At 39.9% G+C, this 6000-nt stretch overlaps 1 long non-coding RNA gene across 1 annotated transcript in view; it reads right to left on the bottom strand.

Moving 5' to 3' along the window:
* Positions 1-299: 299 nt before the first annotated feature.
* Positions 300-6000, bottom strand: part of LOC138419252 (uncharacterized) — a 12875-nt gene continuing 7174 nt past the window's right edge. The window contains exon 2 of the long non-coding RNA XR_011248906.1: positions 300-1078. This is a non-coding gene — a long non-coding RNA (uncharacterized lncRNA). The remainder of the gene's footprint in view (positions 1079-6000) is intronic.

The raw sequence follows: 6000 nt of genomic DNA, 5'->3' as shown, positions 1-6000 counted from the left end.
TTTTTCTTTTGAAATGTATATTTTTTTGTTTTTGAGTTTTTTAATATTTTTAAATTTTTTCAACAGATGGATGATTGCTTTACAGAATTTTGTTGTTTTCTGTCAAACATCAACAAGAATCAGCCATAGGTACACCCGTGTCCCCTCCCTTCTGAGCCTCCCTCCCATGTCCCTCCCCATCCCAGCCTTCTAGATTGTTACTGCGCTGTTTTCGTTTCTGCTGTACAACATTGTCAATCAGCCATAAGTGTTGAGGCAGTCTGAGTGCAGGCTGGAAAAGAATTTCCAGACACAGGGCATTTCAGAAAGGAGTGAGTTTATTAAAAACAAAGGGCAGAGATAAAGCAGGCACTGAGAGTGCGGTGGGCCCACATCTGGACAGACCAGGGGATGCTGAGAGTTTCCATGGGCTAATAGCCAATTTTTACAGCTTCAAAGCAAAATTGCTGCTGGATGGTTGACTTTAGGTGATTGGTTGGGGCACTAGAGGGTGCTTACTGGAGTGGGCATCTTTGCCCCACTGGGAGTCAGGAAGCTTGGTAGTGACTATCAGTGTGCCTTTGAAAAGGTTATAAAGGGGCTCAGTCAGTTTTGAAAGTGTCCTTGATTCTGAGCTCTGCTTCTGTGTTCTTGGTGCAAAGTTTCGCATCTGTGGCCTTGGGGCAGCATGCACAAATAACAGTAGCCATGATCTATATTGTTTGTGTTGATTGTGTTGTTCCACTGGGCAGTCACATAAAATGAAACCAAAATACTGAGAATCATGCTGAAGATCCAGCAGAGGATACTGAAGGTGCCCACATATTTGGGAGCTTTTCTCTTAAGCTCTGCCCACCTGGAGTCACTGGGAATGATGATCACCTGAAAGACACTCAAGAGGAAGATGGTGCCAATGGACACATCTCTGCCAATTCTTTGAACGTAAAAAGCAAGTGTGCATCCAAATCTCACTGATGAACTGTGAACTGTTTCGACTCCAAAGCTGCCAGTGTTTCAGGAATTCCTTTCAAATGAACAACTAAGAGTTTGGCAAGAGTCACGTGCTTGAAAATCCAATCTGTAGACCGACATTTGCCTCCTGTGAAATAAACGGAGAGGAAATGGTAAACAAGACAGAAACTCCCCATAATCCCTGTCATAGTCTGCAATAAAAAGATCACTCCTATTGCCAAATTCTCGGGGACAATTCTGTTAATCCCAGGAACTGATAATCTTCTGAGCCAGAGAATCCTGCATGAGAAGATGAGGCAGAACTCTGTACCATATCAACTGGAATTGATACTCTTAAGTATTCTTCATTTAGCTTAGATCCCACTGAAAAAGAACTATTTCTATTTCTTCCTTCCTGTAAAACAACTGTCTGATATTTGAATGTGTAACAGTGAAAAAACTTAAAGGAATATCACTAAGGATTTAAAAGTCATGCCCTGGTGGTTCAATGGTAAAGATTTCACCTGCCAAACAGGAGACCAGTGTTCGATCCCTGGGTAAGGAACAAATGAGTCTAATATCAGTAAAGATACCATGATTATATTTTAAACTACACAGGATGATTTCTAAGTTCACACAGGGTAAAGAAAAGGTAAGAGTGAAAATATTCTGGAAACAATATTAGACCATATCATGTAGTTACAATAAAGGAAAGTTTGATAATCAGGTAGAAATAGGTGGATGTGAATTGATAAGTTCGATACAATGGTGGGAAGGAGGATAAATACAGCATTACAAAGCAATAGTGAAAAGTTTTTTTTTTTTCAACAAATACCAAGTGAATCAAAGTTTTTAAAAAATCTTCGTAAACCGTACCTAACGTGAAATTATAAAAATAAATAAAAGTCATGTCTATAATACACCTTTATATACATCAAAATTCTTGCCAGGATGAATATTTTCATTGAACCATAAGTAGCAATGAGGTTAATACAGGTTAATGATTTGTAAAAATTTAAAGCCTTTTTATTAAAAAAAAAAAAAAGGTGGAAATTAGAAGTTAGTCCAGTTCAGTTCAGTTGCTCAGTTGTGACCAACTCTTTGCAACCCCATGGATTGCAGCACACCAGGCTTCCCTGTCCATCACCAACCCCCAGAGTTTGCTCAAACTCGATTCCATTGAGTCAGTGATGCCATCCAACCATTTCATCCTCTGTCGTCCCCTTCTCCCCCTCCCTTCAATCTTTCCCAGCATCAGGGTCTTTTCCAATAAGTCAGTTCTTTGCATCAGGTGGCCAAAAGTATTGGAGCTTCAGCTTCAGTATCAGTCTTTCCAATGAATATTCAGGACTCATTTCCTTTAGGATTGACTGTTATGATCTCCTTGCTGTCCAAGGGACTCTTGAGAATCTTCTCCAACACCATAGTTGAAAAGCATCAATTCTTCAATGCTCAGTTTTCTTTACCTTCTAACTTTCATGTCCATACATGACTCCTGGAAAAACCATAGCTCTGACTATACAGACTTTTGTTGGTAAAGTAATGACTCCAATTTTTAATATGCTCTCTAGGTTGGTTATTGCTTTTCTTCCAAGGAACAAGCACCTTCTAATTTCATGACTGCAGTCAATATCTATAGTGATTTTGGAACCCCCAAAATAAAGTCTGTCACTGTTTGTGTTGTTTCTCCATCTATTTACCATGAAGTGATGAGACTGGGTTTCATGATCTTCATTTATTGAATGTTGAATTTGAAGCCAGCTTTTTCACTCTCCTCTTTCACTTTCATCAAGAGACTCTTCACTTTCTGCCCTAAGGGTAGTGTCATCTGCATATCTGAGGTTATTGATATTTCTCCCTGCAATCTTGATTCCAGTTTGTGCTTCATCCAGCCGTGCATTTCACATGATGTACTCTGCATTTAAGTTAAATAAGAAATATAAGAACACACAGCCTTGATGTACTCCTTTTGAAATGTGGAACCAGTCTGTTGTTCCATTTCCAGCTCTGTTGCTTCTTGACCTGCATAGTGATATTTCAGGAGACAGCTAAGGTGTTCTGGCTTTCCCATCTCTTTAAGAATTTTCCACAGTTTCTTGTGATCCACACAAATGCTGTAACATAGTCAATGAAGCAGAAGTAGATGTTTTTCTGGAACTCTCTTTCTTTTTCTATGATCCAAGGGATATTGGCAATGTGATCTTTGGTTCCTTTGCCTTTTCTAAATCCAGCTTGAACATCTGGAAGTTCTTTGTTCACATACTACTGACCTGGCTTGGAGAATTTTGAGCACTACTTTGCTAGCACGTGAAATGAGTGCAACAACTGTGCTTCACTTTGACCATCCTTCGGCATTGCCTTTCTTTGAGATTGGAATCAACACTGATATTTTCCGGTCCTGTGGCCAGGGCTGAGTTTTCCAAATTTGCTGCCACATTGAGTGCAGCATTTTAACAGCATCATTTTTTAAGATTTGAAATAGCTCAGCTAGAATTCCAAAACCTCCACTAGCTTTGTAAGTGATGCTTCCTTAGATTCACTAGATGTTGCACTCCAGGATGTCTGGCTCTAGGTGAGTGATCACACAATTGTGGATATCTAGGTCATTAAGATCTTTTTTGTATAGTTCTGTGTATTCTTGCCATCTCTTCTTAATATCTTCCTCTGTTAGGTCCTTACCATTTCTATCCTTTATTGTGAACTTTACTTGATTTATAAAATAATTGTATTTAATCACAATGATATTAATGTATTTTACAAAAGTAGTTATGTTTTAAAATAAATATATGTATAAATATGTGTTTCCATGCCTTGTCATTTAATTTTAAGTTTGATAGTATTTCTAAACATATTATTTGGGTAAGAAGTTTCTGTTTATGTTCAAATAGTTACTATTAAGTCAATAGGGAGTACAGATAAATTTTATGCATCTAATAAAATGTAGATATACTGAAAGAAGTAGAAAGTATTAGCCATTCAGTCATCTTCAGTCATGTCCAGTCATGTCCAACTCTTTGTGACTCCATGGACTGTAGCCCGCCAGGTTCCTCTGTCCATGGAATTCTCCAGGCAAGAATACTGGAGTGGGTTGCCATTTCCTACTCCAGGGGATCTTCCTGACCCAGGGATTGAATATGGGTCTCCTGCATCTCAGGTAGATTCTTTACTGTCTGAACCACCAGGGATGCCCCGATTGTAGTCTAATTTAGAGGCCTGCTCTATGGCAGGGCTTCAGGCTACTCCCTCCAGTATTCTGGCCTGGAGAATTCCATGGACTGTATCGTCTATGGGGTTGCAAAATGTCATACATCACTGAGCCACTTTCACAGTTCTATGACAAATTTTATTTTTTATTAAAAACTGTAAAATTATATGAGTGAGTAAGTGAAAGTTGCTCAGTCTTGTCCAACTCTTTGTGACCCCATAGACTATAGAGTCCATGGAATTCTCCAGGCCAGAATACTAGAGTAGGTAGCCTTTCCCTTCTCCAGGGGATCTTCCCAACCCAAGGATTGAACCCAGGTCTCTCGCATTGTATGCAGATCTTTACCAGCTGAGCTATCAGAGAAGTCCATATGACTATATGAGCATATATAAATTATCTATGTACAAGTATATATAATTTATATATACATTAAAAACTATATAAAGTATACAGAGTGAAGTATGTCAGAAAGAGAAATATAAATATCATATACTAACGCATATATACAGAATCTAGGAAGATAGTACAAAAGAATTTATTTGCAGGGAAGCAATACAGAAACCTGTATGCAGGTCAGGAAGCAACAGTTAGAACTGGACACGGAACAACAGACTGGTTCCAAATAGGAAAAGGAGTACGTCAAGGCTGTATATTGTCACCCTGCTTATTTAAACTATATGCACAGTATATCATGAGAAACGCTGGGCTGGAGGAAGCACAAGCTGGAATCAAGACTGCTAGGAGAAATATCAATAACCTCAGATATGAGGATGACACCACCCTTATGGCAGAAAGTGAAGAAGAACTAAAGCGCTCTTGATGAAAGTGAAAGAGGAGAGTGAAAAAGTTGGCTTAAAGCTCAACATTCAGAAAACGAAGATCATGGCATCTGGTCCCATCACTTCATGGCAGATAGATGAGGAAACAGTGGAAACAGTGGCTGACTTTATTTTTCTGGGCTCCATTCCACTGTTTCCTCATCTATCTGCCATGAAATCACTGCAGATGGTGATTGCAGCCACGAAATTAAAAGACGCTTACTCCTTGGAAGGAATGTTATGTCCAACCTAGACAGCATATTAAAAAGCAGAGACATTACTTTGCCAACGAAGGTCCATCTAGTCAAGGCTCTGGTTTTTCAGGTAGTCATGTATGGATGTGAGAGTTGGACTGTGAAGAAAGCTGAGCGCCGAAGAATTGATGCTTTTGAACTGTGGTGTTGGAGAAGACTCTTGAGAGTCCCTTGGACTGCAAGGAGATCCAAGCAGTCCATCCTAAAGGAGATCATTCCTGGGTGTTCATTGGAAGGACTGATGTTGAAACTGAAACTCCAATACTTTGGCTACCTGATGCCAAGAGCTGACTCATTTGAAAAGACCCTGATTCTGGGAAAGATTGAGGGCAGGAGGAGAAGGGGATGACAGAAGATGAGATGCTTGGATGGCATCATTGACTCGATAGGCATGGGTTTGGGTGGACTCTGGGAGTTGGTGATGGACAGGGAAGCCTGGCGTCCTGCGGTTCATAGGGTCACAAAGGGACACGACTGAGCGACTGAACTGAGCTGAATGGAGAAACAGATACAGAGAATAGACTTATGGACATGCAGAGAGGGGAGGGGAGGGTGAGATACATGGGGAGAGTAACATGGAAACTTACATTACCACATAGAAAATAGGTAGCCAGTGGGAATTTGCTGAATGTCTCAGGAAACTCAAATAGGGGCTTTGTATCAACTTACAGGGGTGCAATGGGGGAGGGAGATGGGACGAATGTTCAAGAGGAATGGGATATATGTACACCTATGGCTGATCCATGTTGAGGTTTGACAGAGAATAAAATTCTGTAAATCGATTATCTTTCAA

This window comes from Ovis canadensis, chromosome 14 (genome assembly GCF_042477335.2).
Source record: "Ovis canadensis isolate MfBH-ARS-UI-01 breed Bighorn chromosome 14, ARS-UI_OviCan_v2, whole genome shotgun sequence".
NCBI classification, from domain to species: domain Eukaryota; kingdom Metazoa; phylum Chordata; class Mammalia; order Artiodactyla; family Bovidae; genus Ovis; species Ovis canadensis.
This window is presented reverse-complemented; position numbering and strand designations above follow the sequence as displayed.